The sequence below is a fragment of the Mustelus asterias genome, chromosome 16 (genome assembly GCF_964213995.1).
Source record: "Mustelus asterias chromosome 16, sMusAst1.hap1.1, whole genome shotgun sequence".
Classification (NCBI taxonomy): Eukaryota; Metazoa; Chordata; class Chondrichthyes; order Carcharhiniformes; family Triakidae; genus Mustelus; species Mustelus asterias.
Genome location: NC_135816.1, coordinates 7,770,444 through 7,791,455, shown reverse-complemented (window position 1 = coordinate 7,791,455; position 21,012 = coordinate 7,770,444). Strand labels below are relative to the sequence as shown.

General features: G+C 42.3%; 1 protein-coding gene and 1 pseudogene across 1 annotated transcript in view; both read left to right on the top strand.

Moving 5' to 3' along the window:
- Nucleotides 1-21,012, top strand: part of LOC144505587 (uncharacterized) — a 285,648-nt gene that overhangs the window by 21,175 nt on the left and 243,461 nt on the right. The window lies entirely within an intron of this gene.
- LOC144505561 (protocadherin alpha-C2 pseudogene) lies at nucleotides 2,951-5,419 on the top strand (annotated as a pseudogene).

The following is a 21,012-nucleotide window of genomic DNA, read 5'->3' as shown; positions in this document are numbered from 1 at the left end:
TGCTGAAATGTAATGGAGATCATGGCAACGAGCTTGCAATCACGCACTGCTTGGTATATTACATAATTCAATGGCGAGCTGTGTGTTGTTGCGTACGGCATTTCCGTGTATAAATATAATGATTTAGAGAAAGTAGTAGAAATATTCGGCTTAGCATTCAAACATTGAGGGACATTGAAGGTTGTAATGGGCAGACATTGCGCAATAAAACTTCTTGACGTGTAACTGGATTGCGCGCTGAGATGCATCTGACGAACACTACCGCTAGCTCCCTTTCTTCCGCCAAATCGTGGCAGTAGTGTCCGAAGGGAAGCAGCAATAATGATAGATAAAACCATGCCCTGACAAATTAATGTAGATCTCCAAAAGTGCTGAAGATAAGAATCACACCCGATTCGGAACCCTGGAAACTTAAGAATTTTCACCGAAATTGTCCATGGCATATGATGTGGGAAGCCGACGATTAGGAGCTGACTAATCAAGAAACCTCACAATGTCACGTAAAATGTGGATCACTGCGCCAGAAATTCATACGATTCTGAAATCATGTGCTCGTTGAGTAGAAAATGAAGGATAGCCTATCATGTCACTGGAACAACTCCACAAAACAATGAAGCACGGTGCGAAACATTATTCACTCAAATCCATGAGCCGGGGGTGGGGCAGGGGGGAGGGGGAGGCGGGGGCAGGGGGGGCGGGAGAGGGGATGGGGAGGGGGGGAGGTTGGCATCATCAGAGGCACAGAGCTCATGATGACATGATAGTCCGCATTTAAATTATTGTATCAGCCGAAGTATGAGGGAAATGTAGCTGACTGATGACGACATTGTCAAACTTTTGGAAGGCTTTTTAAAGGAAATGTAACACGTTAAAGTGATAACTTATGTGGGTTCCGCTTCTTTGCTGCTATTTAGTTCATGGATGTGGTGGTTACTCTTGAAAAGTCGCGACTGGATTCATTCCTTGTGAATGTTGCGGTCGCTAATGAACTAGATATTTCGCAACCGAATGGCGTTTAAACAATGAAACGTCTCTGACGTATTGCACATCAATTGGCTATTCCATTAAAAGAGTGCGAATGTGAGCTGCCTCACTCTTTTCTCGGTGGATATTTGACATATATGTTGGGAATTTTCCAACATTTCAGTTCAATGTGAGAGTCTACCTGTTGGTTACGAAAGATAAGCTCCTCTCCCTTGAGAACATGATTGGTCCAGTTGTTGGAAGAAACTCCATACCAGCTTCTTCTGGAATATTTCATCCCAGACAAACAGGCCAAAAATAGCGTTGGAATGTTGTCTATCTTTGCGCTAGACAACACCTTGGATCAAGTAAAGTAATCGGCGTAAAACGTAGCCGGACTCGACAAAGATAGTGATATGCTTGAAAGACATTAAGCTGTTTTGTGCCTGACAGCTAGATGTGAATCGCAGTATAGCGTGCAAAGGACAAGGTGTTTATGTTTTATCAATTGGCTTATAATGCCGGTCTATTGGAAAAGAAGTGCAGCCGAGCTCTAGTCATCAAACTAATCGCTTTTGGCTTCAACAACGGTTCCAACGGAAAGACAGTGTTTTCGGCGTACACGCATCTGGTATATTGTTTGAGTTAGGTTGATAGAAACAATATTGGGCCATTCAGATCCTTGAGCTTACTTTGCTTTCAATTGGGTTTTGAGTCATCGGTAATTAAACTGCATTTACTCAAATTAGCCCAATCTTCTTTACCTAACATAAATCTAACGAGGCCAGTCTTAAAAGCGTCATTTTCACAGAAGTCATATGTTTTGCTCGAGAACGTTCCAGGGTTGTCCTGTTCTAAAATGCTAAATCCTAACTTTACTATTCGGTATACATCAACATTTGTTGCAATACCTACTTGCCAGCTTTTTTCCACATCGTCATTATTATTTAGTAAAGGGAAATCTTCATCACAACAGCATGTTATAGTGCAAGGACTTGGCACACCGATTGCAACAAGTGTACATTAATAATGTGTTGTCACCAAGTTTAAAGTTGAAGTTTTTGATCTTAGCTTTAAACAGCATAGTTATGATTCTGAAAAGCCTCCTTAATTCGGAAGCACTTTTTACGTAGCTTCGTGCAGTGATATAGGCTATATATTGATGTGTACTAATATGGAAAAACATATTGGGAAAAAGAATATGATCCAACAAGAGTTGAAAACATTATTTAGTTGAATTTTTGATGCATTTGTCTGAGCTTTCAGCAGCAAATTTAAGGAGTTGACAGCAGCTCGCCTATTAAGCATGCTATCCATTTTATGTAGTATTTGAGGATTTGTTGGATAATGGTAGGAGCTTTCGACTGTTATTAACAGATAAGTAAAGACCAGCTCTGACGAAGTGTCATCCAGGCGAGAAACGTCAGCTCTGTTCTCCTGCCACAGATGTTTCAGACCTACTGAGATTTTCCAGCATTTTTTGTTTTTGTTTCAGGTTCCAGCACCTGCAGTATTTTGCTGTCTATAAAGTAAAACCCTGCAATCCATTAAAACATGAAAATAATGAACAATTACATTTTTGATTGAACAACCATAAATATGAATGTCAATGATTTTCCAAGACATTACAGCTTTAAGAGCTAAGCAGATGCCTGATTGGCTGGAGCTGATTAGGTGCTATCCACCAATGAACAGCTGCAATTTGCCTGGCGATCCGGACTGTCCCCTTCCCTTCCCGTCCAACATTGCGCAGAGGCAGTTAAATGTTGAAGGTCGGGCCCACAGCATTGTCAGCGATTTTGCATTCGAAACTAAACGGTGATTATTCGCGAAAAGATCGACACGGAAGCGATTTTCAGACGTTTAAAACGACAGGTATTTCGGGAAGTCTGCTCCTTCCGCAAGGAAAATAATACATCAGTGGCTTCATCCGAATGATTTATCGAACTGAGCTCTCGCGCTGAAACAATTGGGATGCTTTGTGCTGGAAATGAGATATTCTAAACGACACTGGCTGTTAAAATGGTCACTGTTGTACTGTGCATTCTCCTTCTGGGATCTCATTTCTTGCCAGATTCATTATTCCATTCCTGAAGGGCTGCAACTGGGCGCCTTTGTTGGGAATATCGCAAAGGATTTGGATTTAGACCTGAAAGAGCTCGGAGTTCGCAGTTTTCGGATTATGCCTGGTCCGACAAAAGAATATTTCGACGTAAATTTGAACGACGGTAATTTATTTGTGAGCAAAGAGATTGACAGAGAAGAGCTGTGTGGGTCGAGTGCAAAGTGTGTCTTGTCTTTAGAAACGGTGATCGAAAACCCTTTCAGTCTCTATGATGTCGAAGTGGAGATTCTGGATGTAAATGATAACACTCCGACATTTCCAAAAGCTCAGTTCCGCCTGGAAGTCTCCGAAGTGGCGGCACCGGGGACACGCTATCCACTTGAGTGCGCTCACGACCCGGACGTAGGAACCAACACGCTGCAATTTTATGAGCTATCTGCAAACGAATATTTCGCTTTAAATGTTGAAAGCCGAAATGGAAATGAAGACATGCCGGTGCTAGTTTTGGAAAGAACACTGGATAGAGAAAAGATATCAAATCACAGGTTAGTGCTGGTTGCCAAAGACGGCGGCGTCCCTGTGCGATCCGGAACTGCAGAAATATTAATCGTTGCCCAAGATGTCAATGATAACGCGCCTGTCTTCTCCCAGACAGTTTATAGGGTCAGTCTCTTGGAAAGCACACCCACAGGAACACTGGTGATAAAATTAAATGCCACCGATGCAGACGATGGTTCTAATGGAGAAATAGTGTACTCATTCAGTCGCCATACCTCTGCAAAAGTCCTGGATTTTTTTACTGTGGATTCCAAAACTGGTGAAATCAGAGTAGGGAGAAATTTAAATTATGAAGAGAACAGTCTGATTGATATCAATGTACAAGCAATGGATAAGGGACCAGTCTCAATACCATCTTATTGTCATATATTGGTTCAGATTGTGGATGTAAATGACAATGCACCAGAGGTGACTATAGCTACACTGTTCAGTCCAGTTCCTGAGAACTCTATTCCCGGGACAGTTGTAGCTCTGATCAGTGCAACAGACAAAGATTCAGGAGAAAATGGGCGGGTAGAATGTAAAGTCGCAGAAAGCTTTCCCTTTCGACTGGATACATCCTCCAAGAAGTACTTAACATTGCGTACAAAACAGGGACTTGACCGGGAAAATGTCTCCAGGTACGAAGTCACAGTTGTGTGCAGTGATTCCGGATCTCCTCCTCTCATCTCACAGAAAGTCATCCTGGTGGAGATTTCGGATAAAAACGACAACGCACCACGCTTTTCACGATCTTTATATACAGCTTATGTAATGGAGAACAATGTTATTGGAACGTCTTTATTTTCAGTGAGAGCTTTTGATCCAGATTTACACCAGAACTCTCGACTAAACTATTCCATACAACCGACGCGAGTACAGGATGAGTCAGTATTTAGTTACGTCCACATCCAGTCAGAAAAGGGAACCATATTTTCTCAAAAATCTTTTGACTACGAAAGACTCAAAAGTTTTCAGGTGCAAGTTCAGGTTAGGGACTGTGGAGTCCCATCGCTCTCCAGTAATGTCACTGTCGAGGTAGTTATCCTTGATCAGAATGACAATGCTCCTGTCATCGTGCATCCATTGCCTGACTATGGATCTCCAGTAACAGAGACTGTATCTCGTTTCGCAGAACCAGGCTATCTGGTTGCTAAAATATCGGCCACAGATGCCGACTCTGGTCAGAATTCACGCCTCTCTTACCAGATTCTGCAAAGCACAGACCATGGACTTTTTACCATTTCACCTGATACAGGTGAAGTCTGGACAATCCGAGGCATTGGGAGCAAAGATGTTTCAAAACAAATGTTGGTCGTCGCTGCAAAAGACAACGGTTCACCACCGCTTTCCGCTACAATGACAATCATCTTATCACTGGCAGAGGGTGATCGGGAAATGATTTCTGATGCGAGCAGTTTGTCCGAAGATCCTAATTCCTTTACTGACGTTAGCCTTTACATAGTCGTAACGTTAGGGATAACATCATCTATTTTTCTTGTCGTTTTAATTATACTAGCCGTCAAGGTACATAGAAACAGAATCCAGTTTTCTGCTCAGAATGATTGTCAGGACACGTGTTGTTGTTTCCTACCACGAACTTCGCTGAATGGAATTCAGAAAGCCAGCAGAAATATTGAAATAGTTCCAAACTATGTCGAAGTATTTGGGGGCGATCCGCTTTCACAAAGGTTTCGGTATGAGAGCTATTCAACTTCAGGTACGGCCAAGAGACAGGCGACGTTACCTAACATGCAAAATTCAGGCAAGATTCCTCTCACGGATGGAAATGAAGGACTTATCCAGAATTCAAACTACAAGAGCACTATACAGAGTGAGGTGAGGAGCCCGTAATTTTTTTTTTTAGATTGATTTCTAAATGCAGACCTCCCCTTAAGTATTGTAGCACAATATTTTATCTTTGCCTACTTGACAGTAATTGGTGTTAAGATTGAACATCTGAACGTCTATTGTTACTTCTGCCCTTTTGTTTACCTCCAACAAGACACAGTTCGTGTTTTGTATTGAGACCTTCAGGCGTCGAGACATGGGAAGTTATAGGTAAGTTCAAGTGAAAAGGTGAGATGATTCAAATAATGGTTGGAAGACGCCAACGTTATGTTTCAGCGAACTGCAACAGGGAAGGGAGTGAAATAGTCATGTCATTCAGGAAGGCAGCTCACCACCACCATCTCAAGGGCAACGAGGGATGGCCAATAAATGCTGGCCAGCCTGCGACGCCCTTGTCCCACGAATGAAAATTTTTAAAAAATGAGGTTCTGCCTGTAATTGGGTTGGATTAGAATGCGCCAAAATGGAGAGCAGAACGTGTGAGGGGAGAGATGCTTTAAGTTTAGGAAAAGGAAATTATAAGAGCGCTAAACAAACGTGCAGCACTTTTGATGGAGAGAAATTTTGATGAAAATAGAGAGGAAGGAAGTTTTGAAGTCAGTGCTAAGAGAATGATCGCCCAACAGACACCTTTTGGATTGAAAAGAACGGTAATCGTAAGACTGCGTTCCAAATAATTCACAAATCAATTATTTATAAATCTTTAAATGGTGTAATTGCAATCCAAGAAAGTGCCCTCACACGTGAAAGCTTCATATTGCTGCATTAACGCATGCAAAGCTGTTACGCATTTGTAGGAGAGTGAAGTTACATGTAAATACCCAATTGCGGCGACAGCAATTGCTGAAAAGAAGAACATGTTATATTACACCAATGATAATGATCAATATCATTTAATGTTCATGGTTTCTGACAGTCTTTCCTGCAAATTTACTTTCCTGCAATTACGTTATCACGGAATGGATTTAAGTTATCGAAGGATGAATTTGAAAGTATTGCGTCATTGTTCGTTGCACTCGGTGTAACGTTCTGCTTCAAATTTGTTTTTGTGACGCACATTTCTTCCAATATTTTGTGTTAAATTGTGGAAGAAGTGCAAGTAATACGGAATAATTTGAACTTGGTTGGTGAAATTTTGGGGCAGAATGCTGTTGGCATTGCAGAATAACAACGCTTTTATTTGCAAGCAGTGTCATGAGGCAACAGTCAGATGTCAGGCTTAGCTGAGTTTAAACGCAGAATGAATCGTATTTTATTCACAACGTGCCTCACTCAATTTTAATTTCCGCAGATTAACCCATTGCATCAGTGCAATATTTCATATTAAAACGCTACCTGTGACCCGCAGTTTAGGTTTGTTAACTGGGTGCAAGATTGGAGGCAACACTGTAGAGCCAAATCATTCCTAACACTAACTGTCCTTCGTCTGCCCAATTGCTGCTCAGATGTATTTTTTATATCCAAAGCGAAAATGCATTAATCTCAACAATTTCTTTTGGATTAGCACCTGATTGGAAAGGACAATTTAAGACTATTGAAGGACGTCTTGGTGCGGGAAAGCTCCAACATAATAAAAAGTAAAGTTTCCGTGATAACTTGATTGCAGGAAAGTAAAATTGAACGAAAGACTGCCAGGATCCACTAACATGATACTGATAATTATCATTGGTGTAATATAATATTGGTATCACAGTATGGCTGAATTTAAAATACAGATGGAGCGTGAGAAGGTAACATCCAATACCAGTGTCTTGTGCTTAAACAAAGGAGACTATAAACGGATGAGGGAGGAGTTGGCTAAGGTAGGCTGGGAGTAAAAACGTTATGGTGGGACAATTAGAGTCATAGAGCTGTACAGCATGGAAACAGGCTCTTCGGCCCAACTTGTCCATGCCGCCCTTTTCTTTAAAAATCCCCTAAGTTAGAACATAGAACATAGAACATAGAACAGTACAGCACAGAACAGGCCCTTCGGCCCACGATGTTGTGCCGACCTTCATCTGAAACCAAGATCAAGCTATCCCACTCCCTACCATCCTGGTGTGCTCCATGTGCCTATCCAATAACCGCTTAAATGTTCCTAAAGTGTCTGACTCCACTATCACTGCAGGCAGTCCATTCCACACCCCAACCACTCTCTGCGTGAAGAACCTACCTCTGATATCCTTCCTATATCTCCCACCATGAACCCTATAGTTATGCCCCCTTGTAATAGCTCCATCCACCCGAGGAAATAGTCTTTGAACGTTCACTCGATCTATCTCCTTCATCATTTTATAAACCTCTATTAAGTCTCCCCTCAATCTCCTCCGCTCCAGAGAGAACAGCCCCAGCTCCCTCAACCTTTCCTCATAAGACCGACACTCCAAACCAGGCAGCATCCTGGTAAATCTCCTCTGCACTCTTTCCAGCGCTTCCACATCCTTCTTATAGTGAGGTGACCAGAACTGCACGCAATATTCCAAATGTGGTCTCACCAAGGTCCTGTACAGTTGCAGCATAACCCCACGGCTCTTAAACTCCAACCCCCTGTTAATAAAAGCTAACACACTATATGCCTTCTTCACAGCTCTATCCACTTGAGTGGCAACCTTTAGAGATCTGTGGATATGGACCCCAAGATCTCTCTGTTCCTCCACAGTCTTCAGAACCCTACCTTTGACCCTGTAATCCACATTTAAATTAGTCCTACCAAAATGAATCACCTCACATTTATCAGGGTTAAACTCCATTTGCCATTTTTCAGCCCAGCTTTGCATCCTATCTATGTCTCTTTGCAGCCTACAACAGCCCTCCACCTCATCCACTACTCCACCAATCTTGGTGTCATCAGCAAATTTACTGATCCACCCTTCAGCCCCCTCCTCTAAGTCATTAATAAAAATCACAAAGAGCAGAGGACCAAGCACCGATCCCTGCGGCACTCCGCTAGCAACCTGCCTCCAGTTAATATCAATTGCCCGCATTTGGCGCAGATCCCTCTATACCCATCGTACCCATGTAAATATCTAAATGCTTTTTAAAAGACAAAATTGTACCCGCCTCTACTACTACCTCTGGCAACTTGTTCCAGACAATCACCAGCCTCTGTGTGAATGAAATTGTCCCTCTGGATACTTTTGTATCTCTCCACTCTCGCCTTAAACCTATGCCCACGAGTTTTAGACTCGCCTACCTTTGGGAAAAGATATTGACTATGCAGCTGATCTGTGCCCCTCACTATTTTATAGACCTCTGTAAGATCGCCCCTCAGCCTTCGACGCTCCAGAGAAAAAAGTCCCAGTCTATCCAGCCTCTCCTTATAACCCAATCCATCAAGTCCCGGTAGCATCCTAGTAGATCTTTTCTGCGCTCTTTCTAGTTTAATAATATCCTTTCTATAATACGGTGATCCGAATTGCGCACAGTATTCGAAGTGTGGCCTTACCAACGTCTTGTACAACTTCAACAAGACATTCCAACTCCTGTATTCAATGTTCTGACCGATTAAACCAAGCATGTCGAATACCTTCTTCACCACTCTGTCCACCTGTGACTCCACTTTCAAGGAGCTATGAACATGTACCCCGAGATCTCTTTGTTCTGTAACTCTCCCCAACGCCCTACCATTAACTGAGTAAGTTCTGCCCTGGTTCAATCTACCAAAATGCATCACCTCGCATTTGTCTAAATTAAACTCCATGTGCCATTCTTCAGCCCACTGGCCCAATTGATCAAGATCCCGTTGCACTTGGAGATAACTTTCTTTACTCTCCACGATGCCACCAACTTTGGTGTAGTCTGCAAACTTACTAACCATGTCTCCTATATTCTCATCCAAATCATTAATATAAATGACAAATAACAGTGGACTCAGCACAGATCCCTGAGCCATACCGCTGGTCACAGGCCTCCAGTTTGAAAAACAACTCTCTGCAACCACCCACTGGCTTCTGTCAAGAAGCCAATTTTGCATCCATTTAGATACCTCACCCTGATCCCTTGAGATTTAACCTTATGCAACAACCTACCATGCGGCACCTTGTCAAAGGCCTTGCTAAATGTAGACAACATCAACTGCACTGCCCTCATCTACCTTCTTGGTTACCCCTTCAAAAAACTCAATCAAATTTGTGAGACATAATTTTCCACTCACAAAGCCATGCTGACTGTCCCTAATCAGTCCTTGTGTCTCTAAATGTCAGTAGATCCTGTCTCTCAAAATACCTTCCAACAATTTACCCACCATAGATGTGAGGCTCACTGGCCTGTAGTTCAGTGAGGAACAGTGGAGGACTTTCATAGCAATCTTTCACAGTGCTGAGTGAAAGTGTATACCAATGATAAGGAAGGACTGTAGAAAAAGAGATAATCAGCCATGGATACCATGGATATCCAAGGAAAGAAAGGAGGGTATCAAATTGAAAGAAAATGCATACAAAGTGGCAAATATTCGTGGGAACCTGGAGGATTGGGAAATCTTTAAAGGTCAGCAGAAAGCCACGAAAAAAGCTTTAAAGAAAGGTAAGATGGATTATGAGAGAAAACTAGCTCAGAATATAAAAACATCTAGCAAAAGTTCCTACAAATATATAAAACTAAAAAGAGTGGCGAGAGTAAACATTGGTCCTTTAGAGGACCATAAGACCATAAGACATAGGAGCGGAAGTAAGGCCATTCGGCCCATCGAGTCCACTCCACCATTCAATCATGGTTGATTTCAACTCCATTTACCCGCTCTCTCCCCATAGCCCTTAATTCCTCGAGAAATCAAGAATTTATCAATTTCTGTCTTGAAGACGCTCAACGTCTCGGCCTCCACAGCCCTCTGTGGCAATGAATTCCACAGACCCACCACTCTCTGGCTGAAGAAATTTCTCCTCATCTCTGTTCTAAAGTGACTCCCTTTTATTCTAAGGCTGTGCCCCCGCGTCCTAGTCTCCCCTGTGAAGGGGGACGTGAAGGGGGATGTAATAACTGGAAATGAGAAAATGGCTGAAGCGTTGAACAGGTATTTTGTGTCGGTCTTCACACTGGAAGACACAAATAACATGCCAAGAATTGATGACAGGAAGGCTATGGCATGTGAGAACCTCGAAACTATCATTATCACGAAAGAGGTAGTGTTGGGCAATTTAATGGGGCTAAAGGTAGACAGGTTTCCTGGGCCTGATGGAATGCATCCCAGGCTACTAAAAGAGATGGCGGGAGAAATATCAAATGCACTAGTGGTAATTTACCAAAATTTGCTGGACTCTGGGGGGGGTGCCCGCAGACTGGAAAACAGCAAATGTGACGTCACTGTTCTAAAAAGGAGGTAGACAAAAGGCAGGTAACTATAGGCCGGCTAGCTTAACTTCTGTACTGGGAAAATGCTTGAATCTATCATCAAGGAAGAAATAGCGAGACATCTGGATATAAATTGTCCCATTGGTAAGATGCACATGGGTTCATGAAGGGCAGGTCATGTTTGACTAATCTGGTGGAATTCTTTGAGAACATTACATGCGCAGTGGACAATGGGGAATCTGTGGATGTGGTGTATCTGGATTTCCAGAAGGCATTTGACAAGGTGCCGCACCAAAGACTACTACATAAGATAAAGGTGCACAGTGTTACAAGTAATGTATTAGCATGGGTAGAGGATTGGTTAACTAACAGAAAACAAAGAGTGGAGGTAAATGGGTGTTTTTCTGGCTGGCAATCAGTGACTAGTGGTGTGCCTCAGGGATCAGTGTTGGGATCCCAATTGTTTACAATTTACATAGATGATTTGGAGTTGGGAACCAAGTGTAGTGTGTCAAAATTCGCAGATGACATTACGATGGGTGGAAGAGCAAAGTGTGCAGAGGACGCTGAAAGTTTGCAAAGGGATATAGATAATCTAAGTGAGTGGGCGAGGGTCTGGCAGATGGAGTACAATGTTGGTAAATGTGAGGTCATCCATTTTGGTAGGAATAACAGCAAAATGGACTATTATTTAAAAGTTTAAAAATTGCAGCATGCGGCTGTGCAGACGGACCTGGGTGCCCTTGTGCAGGAATCTCCAGGAATTGGTTTGCAGGTGCAGCAGGTAATTAAGAAGGCAAATGGAATTGTGTCCTTCATCGCGAGAGGGATGGAGATTAAAAACAGCGAGATTATGCTGCAGCTGTATAAGGTGCTGGTGCGGCCACACCTGCAGTACTGTGTACAGTTTTGGTCTCCTTACTTGAGAAAAGATATACTGGCATTGGAGGGGGTGCAGTGGAGATTCACTACGTTAATTCCGGAGTTGAGAGGGTTGGCTTATGAAGAGAGACTGAGTAGACTGGGGCTATACTCTTTGGAATTCAGAAGAATGAGGGGAGATCTTATAGAAACATATAAGATTATGAAGGGAATAGATAGAAGCAGGGAAGTTGTTTCCACTGGCGGGTGAAACTAGAACTAGGGGGCATAGCCTCAAAATAAGGGGAAGCAGATTTAGGACTGAGTTCAGGAGGAACTTCTTCACACAAAGGGTTGTGAATCTGTGGAATTCCGTGCCCAGTGAAGAGGTTGAGGCTACCTCATTGAATGTCTTTAAGGCAAGGATAGATAAATATTTGAACAGTAAAGGAATTAAGGGTTATGGTGAGCGGGCGGGTAATTTGGGCTGAGTCCACAACAAGATCAGCCATGATCTTATTGACTGGCGGAGCAGGCTCGAGGGGCCAGATGGCCTACTCCTGCTCCGAGTTCTTCTGTTCTTATGTTCTTATAACATTGTCTTCTTTTCGCCAATGAGAAAACAGATTATGGCTGGCGATCATGACAAACAACTATTACGCATCAAATGTATTGGAAAAATAAACAGCAAGCTGTGCACCTTTACATTAGGTTTCCTTAAAATGGTCGAAATTTTAAGGAATAAACCTCTGTGGAATAAATTCTGACACGATTGACATTAGTCAATGGAGATTCTGGACGGTGTTTGGCGCATTGAGTCATTTGGGAGGTTTTGAAATGAAGCATTTTAAAACTAAATGCATTGCTAAATTGACAAGTGCTGTGGTTTATATTATTTATCTGGTATGATAGCTTATGGTGCTGTTGGCTGTTGAAAAAGAGCAGCCTTTTTAGAAATAGTACCGAACAAAGCACTTGAGTTTATCTTCTCAACTTGCAGTTTAGGATTATATCAAAGTAAATTCCAGGAATACAGGTTGTTTCTAATGGCAAAATATCGTATGATATCTTTGTAAACAAGAGTATAATTTGGATATTGTGCTAAGACGGTGAGAATTAAACTCTTTTCAGTCTCGGCAAAATAAATGGAGGTTTCAGCTGCAAATGAGAACTCTTGACTTTTCTACAAAAGACGTTTGTTCCATCTCAGAGATTGTTGCACCAGGGGCATGCTTCGTGATTGCACACACACACACGTTCTAGATATTGGAAATAATCCATTATTAACGTGCAAGTGGCTTTGGAACGTTTTGTTTTCTACAGTAAAACCCATATTGACAATGGAAAGATGCTATATTGAATCTATAGTGTCATTGGACAGAGAACAATAGTTCATCTAACAGTTCCAGAGAGATGCATAAGTCACTGCAGATCTATCCCTGCCCTTGCAGGATGCTTGAAGTAAGACGCTTGTGTTTATACATTATAGACTTTATTAGATTACCACATTGGAAAAATCACCCAAAAAATCTCTATCATTCAAACTCGAAGCTCGTGAATTGGACGACAGGCCCATCAAATGGGAGGATATTGTCATATTCAGCAGGCAAGCACCCATTCGAGTGCAGGAACCAAATCTGTGCATTCCAAAACAAGGGAAATTGGAAATAAAAAATACTAGTAGGATAAGGAAATAATGTTCTGAGTTAACAATCCAATCAATACATTGGAGTTCATCCAGTCAACAGATTAGGGTTCTCGGTCTGTACACGTGCACGATGAAGTGCTCATGAGTGTTGACAATATGAATGACAATGTATCTGAGTTGACTCTGGCTTCTTCAACCAATTCGTGAAGAAATCAGAACTCTGGTTTGATCAAAGCAGCACACAAAGATTAGGAAGTAAATGACCAGTAAAATATTAAATCACAAGCAATCTTCCTTTAATGTCGATTCTTCTTTCAAAAACAATAACGATTACTTGTCCAGTACATGCCTGACATTGGGCATTCCATCAAGCATTCACTGCCATCATTCGTGCGAATGTGAAACCCTTCCTTTTACATTAAAGTAAACAATATTGGCGAATAATTATGATGTAAGTGACAACATATGATAAACGTCACAGAAACAGGCCATTCAGACCATCCAGTCCATGTCTGTCATTATGTTCCACTCCAGCCTCTTCCCATTTTGTCCCCATCTAAAGCAAGTATCCCAACCATCTAGTTTCCTTCCCCCCATTCCATATCTAGTTCCTCCTTAAACACATCTGTAGTATTCACTTCAAGCATATCGATGGTATCGAGTTCCACATTCATACCACTCTTGAGTGAAGTTGTTGCTACTGAATACCTACCAGATGCCTTGGCAAGTGTTGTACTTTGATGGCATCAAGTTATGCTCTTTCCCACCAGAAGAAACGTTTCTGTATCTATGATATCGAAATTTGGTAAATGCATAAACCTTTCTTTCAAGAGAAGAGACCCAATCTGTTACACCTTCCCTGGTGCGTACAAATACACAAATCAGGTATCATCCTTGTAAAACTTCTCTGCATCCTCGCAAGTGCCTCTATATGCTTTTTTACAATATGCTGACCAGATCTGCACGCAGCGTCGAGTAGGTGCAGGCTAAACAAGGTTCAGTGCAGGTTTAGCATAACGTCCTTACTTTTAGGAACACCTTCCACGATTAAAAATAACGCTGCTGGGGCGCTTCCATTTTCACCAAGAACTTCTGTTCCAATTTCAAACAAAACTGCCAGCTTGCAGATCCCGTTTCAGGGGAGTTTTGCTTTCCACTTGGATCTATATCATTTCAGGAAACAGAACCATATTTTCTTTTAACGACAAGCAACTGGAATTGAACCGTTGAGATCTATGTTCTGTTCCTAGAACCTTTCTCAAGCAATGTTTCAGTGGATTGTAACCATCCTTTGCTCGAACGATCATGTCCTAAGATTTAAATATCTAGTATTAGTGCATGGATCATCATTAATAACAAGTGTCCTCATTTGCATAACCAGAGTATCTAGTTGGCAAAATTGTAGCTGATGGCATGGGCCTGTTGGGGTGTAGTGGTAATCGATCAATCCATGGCAAAATTCTAGGGCCTTAAGAACAAATCCTAGTACAGAAACGGGTGGAACGTAACTTTAGTTGATAGAATGTGGAATTTAAAGTTAGTCTCATGGTGACTAAGAACCGAATGGTTGAATTTTTGGTGACATGGATATTAATGCAAAGACTGGTATCATATTTTCTCAGATAGTTTGACTCTGAACAACTGAAACATTTTCAAATCCATATCCAAGCACGTGACTCTGTAGACCTTGCAGTTACCGCTAATACCTCGGTAACTTTAGGAAGTAATAGAGTCATAGAGTCATAGTCATGCAGCACAGAAGAGACTCTGCAGCCCATCGGGTTTACACTAACAAAACTACACCAAGACTACACTAATCCCACTTTCCAGCCCCTTCCCATAGCCTTGAATGCTATGGCATTTCAAGTGTTCATCCATGTACCTTTTATAGGTTGTGAGGATTCACATATCTACTCCCTTCCCAGGGATGCACGCCAGACTCCCATTACCCTCTGGGTGAAAATATTTTCCCCAAATCCCCTGTAAACCTCCGACCCTCATCTTAAAATTATGCCCCTCTTTATTGAGCCCTCAGCTAATCAGAACAGCTATTTCCTATCTACCCCGTCCATACACCTTAAAATGTTATGCATCTCAATCAGGTCCTCCCTCAGCCTTTTCTGCTCCCAAGAAAACAACCCGAGCCTATCCAGCGTCTCTTCAAAGCTCAAATTCTTCATGCCAAGCAGCATTCTGGTGAATCTCCTCTTCACCCTCTCAAGTGTAATCACATCCTTCCTATAGTGAGGCGACCAGAACTGCATCCTGTACTCCAGCTGTGGTTTAACCAAAGTTTTGTACAGCTCCAACATAACCTCCCTGCACTTATAAAATATGAAATGTCTGAAAAAGACCAATGTCCCGGATGCCTTCACAATTACCCTATCCTGCCAATTTCAGGAGTCTGTAGCAAGAATCATAGAAGCCCTACAGTGCAGAAAGAGGCCATCTGACCCATCGAGTCTGCACGGACTACAATCCCACCCAGGCCCTACCCCCATATCCCTCCACATTTACCCGCGAATCCCTCTAACCTACGCATCTCAGGACACTAAGGCGCAATTTTTTTAGCAGGGCCAATCAACCTAACCCGCACATCTTTGGACTGTGGGAGGAAACCAGAGCACACGGAGGAAACCCACGCAGACACGAGGAGAATGTGCAAACTCCACACAGACAGTGACCCAAAGCCGGAATCGAACCCAGGTCCCTGGAGCTGTGAAGCCGCAGTGCTAACCACTGCGCTACCGTGTCGCCCCAAGAACACCAAGATCATTCTGTCCCTTTGACTTCCAAGTGTCCTGCCATTCATTGAGTGTTGCCTTCGTTTGTTAGTCCTTGCAGAGTGCATCACCTTCATCTTAATAGGGTTAAAGTCAATCTGCCACTGTTCTGCCCATCTGACCAATCCGTCTATATCTTGCAACAACCTAACACCTTTTTCCTCACTATTAATCATCCTGTCAATCTTTGTGTCATTCGCAAACTTACTTATCAATCCCCACGTTACCATCTATATAATTTATATATATATATATATATATATCACCAACAATAAGAGACCCAGCGCTGATCTCTGTGGTGTGCCACTGGGCACCAGCCTTCAGTCACACATATCGTGTGCTACCACCAGCCTCTGTCTCCTACCATGAAACCTGTTTTGGACACATCTTGCCAAACTACCTTGTATCCCATATGCTTTTACCTTCGTTATCAGTGCCCCAACTGGGACCTTGTCAAAGGCTTACTGAAATCCATATAAACTATACAGTCTGATTTTTTTTTCCTTACATTCAAAGTCGATTAAAAACAGAACTGAATTTCATGTCCGTTCCTTTGCCAGGGAAGCATGTTGCTCATTCGATTAAAGGAATTTGTTAAATGGTATTCAAAGAGTCCGCTGAAACAGTCACATAGCCGCAAACTGTGTGGACGTATGAGGGGATGATCCACTTTGGCAAAGTTACCGTTACGAGACTTGTTCAACTTTGCATTCTAACAAGAGGGAGGCAATATTTCCCAAAACTTTCCCAACAAACCAGCCCCCATCCACTGACACTGTCTACACTTCCCGCTACCTCGGAAAAGCAGGCAGCAAAACTAAGGACACCATGCACACCGAACTCTTCCACCATCTTCCGTCGGGAAAAAGATACAAACGTCTGAGGTCACGTATCAACAGACTCAAGAACAGCTTCTTCCCTGCTGCCATCGGACTTTTGAATGGACCTACCTTGCATTAAGTTGATCTTTCTCTACACCCTAGCTATGACTGTAACACAATATTCCGCACTCTCTCCTGTCCTTCTCTATGAACGGTATGCCATGGAAGAAACAATACTTTTAACTGTACGTTAATACATGTGACAATAATAAATCAAATCAAATCAAAATCAAATCAACACTTGTGATCTATCTGACATTAAGTCAAGAGATAAGTTGTCGGAAAGAAATGAATCCACTGACATCAGGTTTTTCAAAGTATATTATAAGCAGAAAACTTATGAGATAAACCACGGTGAACTTTTAAAATCTAATTCTGTTAGTTTGTGATGATGCACCATTCAAAGTGTTAAGATTACCTTTAACAAGGGTACACATCTTAACCAGCTTATTACGTTATTAATGAACTGTTAAACTCGGCCAAAGAAAGGGTTAGTCATGATATATGTCTGTGACGAGCATGTGACCTGAAAACCGGAAATGTGGTCGTCATAAAGCTGCCGAGTGTGCAGATGTCGGAGGAAGAGGTAGAACTGTGGAAAAGAATAACTGTGGACAAAGCAGCAGGTGTGCTGCTCTGGGTTTTGCTGCTGACCGCTATTGGCAAATCTCCACCTGCGTGATTTTCATCCACCCGTTTATATTTATTCTATTCATAGAGTCATAGAGTCAGAGAGATTTACAGCATGGAAACAGGCCCTTCGGTCCAACTTGTCCATGCCGACCTTTTTTATTAAACCCCTAAACTAATCCCATTTACCCGCATTTGGCCCATATCCCTCTATATCCATCGTACCCATGCAACTATCTGAATGCTTTTTAAAAGATAAAATTTTACCCGCCTCTACTACTACTTCTGGCAGTTTGTTCCAGACACTCACCACCCTCTCTGAAAAAATTGCCCCTCTGACACTTTTGTATCTCTCCCCTCTCACCTTAAACCTATACTCTCTAGTTTTAGACTCCCCTACATTTGGGAAACGATATTGACTATCTAGCTTGTCTATGCCCCTCATTATTTTATAGACCTCGAGAAGGTCACCCCTCAGCCTCCTTTGCCCGAGAGAAAAAAGTCCCAGTCTATTCAGCCTCTCCTTATAACGCAATCCATCAAGTCCCGGTAGCATCCTAGTAAATCTTTTCTGCACTCTTTCTAGTTTAATAATATCCTTCCTATAATAGGGTGACCAGAATTGCACACAGTATTCCAAGTGTGGCCTAACCAATGTATTTTACAACTCCAACAAGACGTCCCAACTCCTGTATTCAATGTTCTGACAGATGAAACCAAGCATGCCGAATGTCTTCACCACTCTGTCCACCTGAGACTCCACTTTCAAGGAGCTATGAACATGTACCCCTAGATCTCTTTGTTCTGTAACTCTCCCCAACGCCCTACCATTAACTGAGTAAGTCCTGCCCTGGTTCAACCTACCAAAATGCATTACCTCGCATTTATCTAAATTAAACTCCATGTGCCATTCGTCAGCCCACTGGCCCAATTGATCAAGATCCCACTGCAATTGGAGATAACCTTCCTCACTATCCACCATGCCCCAATCTTGGTGTCATCTGCAAACGTACTAACCATGCCCCCTATATTCTCATCCAAATCATTAATATAAATGACAAATAACAGTGGGCCCAGCACTGATCCCTGAGGCACAGCGCTAGTCACAGGCCTCCAGGTTGAAAAACAACTCTCTGCAACCACCCTCTGGCTTCGGTCAGGAAGCCAATTTTGTATCCATTTAGATACCACACCCTGGATCCCATGAGATTTAACTTTATGCAACAACCTACTATGCGGCACCTTGTCAAAGGCCTTGCTAAAGTCCATGTAGACAACATCAGCTGCACTGCCCTAATCTACCTTCTTGGTTACCCCTTCAAAAAAGTCAATCAAATTTGTGAGACATGATTTTCCACTCACAAAGCCATGCTGACTGTCCTTAATCAGTCCTTGCTTCTCTAAATACGTGTAGATCCTGTATCTCAAAATACCTTCCAACAATTTACCCACCACAGATGTGAGGCGAACTGGCCTGTAGTTCCCAGGCTTTTCCCTGCAGCCCTTTTTAAACAAAGGCACAACATTTGCCACTCTGCAATCTTCAGGCACCTCACCTGTGACTATCGATGATTCAAATATCTCGGCTAGGGGACCCGCAATTTGCTCCCTAGCCTCCCACAATGTCCTGGGATATACCTAATCAGGTCCTGCAGGTTTATCTACCTTGATGTGCTTTAAGACTTCCAGCACCTCCTTCTCTGTAATATGCACACTCCTCAAAACATCAATATTTAATTCCCCAATTCGCCAACATCCATGCTTTTCTCAACAGTAAATACTGATGAGAAATATTCATTTCGGATCTCACCCATCTTTTGTGGATCCGCACATAGATTTCCTTGTTGATCCATAAGAGGCCCTACTCTCTCCCTTGTTACTCTTTTGCCCTTTATGTATTTGTAGAAGCTCTTTGGATTCTCCTTTGCCTTATCTGCCAAAACAATTTCGTGTCCCCTTTTTGCCCTCCTGATTTCTCTCTTAACTCTACTCTTACACCCCCTATACTCTTCAAGAGATTCACTTGATCCTAGCTACCTATGCACGTCATGTGCCTCTTTCTTCTTCTTGACCAACGCCTCAATATCCCGAGTAGATGGTGTTGTTTGGCAACCATCTCTATTGAGGCACAGGTGCATAGATTTTCAGACTTGTTCTTGAGTTTTGTGTTGTTTTGTCGGATGTACTCGAATCCGACGGCCTCATAGGTGTTGGCTGAGTGAACCCGAGTTTATTTGCACTCTGTCTCTTTGTCTTCATCTGTATATTTGCCAAGGTTTTTGTCTACTGAATTTTCCCAATCTCTCTGGGTTCCTGTCCTATCTTTTTCTTCCTCCGACTTGACGAGCAAAAGTGTGATCAACTGACTAACTTCATTTCTAAATTCTCTGCGCACTGACGCTGCGCAAAAGTAGCAGATATTACTGCATGCAAGTGCACATGTATGCTTTCCACGCCTACTGAAACAACATGGGTATTTCTGGGGTTTTTTCTGTTATGGCAATGGGTGGTAATGACTTCAGAAATTCTTGTGTTCGACTTAGAAAACTTTCTGCAAGTTTTGGGCAGTAACAATATCCAAGAATGCACTAGTTAGATTCTTCTTCAACTAAATTTGATGTGCAAAGCAGTGATGTGCCGGCTTCACAATTGTTATACAATATTCCATCAATTAATTTCATAATGTTTTGCTTCTGGAGAAATCACTGGTTAATAATTATGTCATTTTCTATCCTTGTTTCTGTTCATGGTGGCGATGTATGTCAGGTCTCAGGGTTGGTTCACTTTTCAATTTGAGATAACCATTTACAACCAATTATATTCTTAACTCAAACACCTATGCAGTTAGTGGCAAAGCAACATAACCTGAGCAACACGGGTACTGGTGGAGGAGTGTACCTGCCAAGAGGGAGATCGAGCTGATGGGCTCATCTGTTCCACCAGCTCAGTCTTACCTTTTGCTTCGAGTAAAATTATCACGATTCCTGTGTGCCAATATCCACAAAATTGCCCACATTGCCTTGTAAAAATTTAACATTGCCTTGTCAGAGTTTCAGGTTACAGTAGCTTCTGAAATCAAAACAACGTCTGTCGAGCTAATTGAACGAAGTCCAAAATAACAGGAAAATGCCAACGGAATATCGAGATGTAACATCTGAGAAATTGCTGATTAGCTTCTATGAAGTACTGATCTACCCCGATTGATTGCTGAATGAAATTGTGAAACAGATCCACACAATGCAATAAAGGGAGGGATGCAGATTCCATCCATGTTGGAGTAAAAACGGTCAAATATATGTAGCTCCGGGGCCTAATGTTTATTTGGGTAGAAGTAATTTACAATAATATGACACTAAAACTATTGATCCCACTTGTTTTAAAGCGCAGTTGCTGGTAATAATGTTTCTATCGCTTCCTCTCCACCTATCTTCCATCTGATCCACAATCTATATTTGCCTCAGTATCCCTTTTGTCATTTAATGTTTGCTGCCTTCCACCTTACCACAGATTCTTCATCTTCTTTCG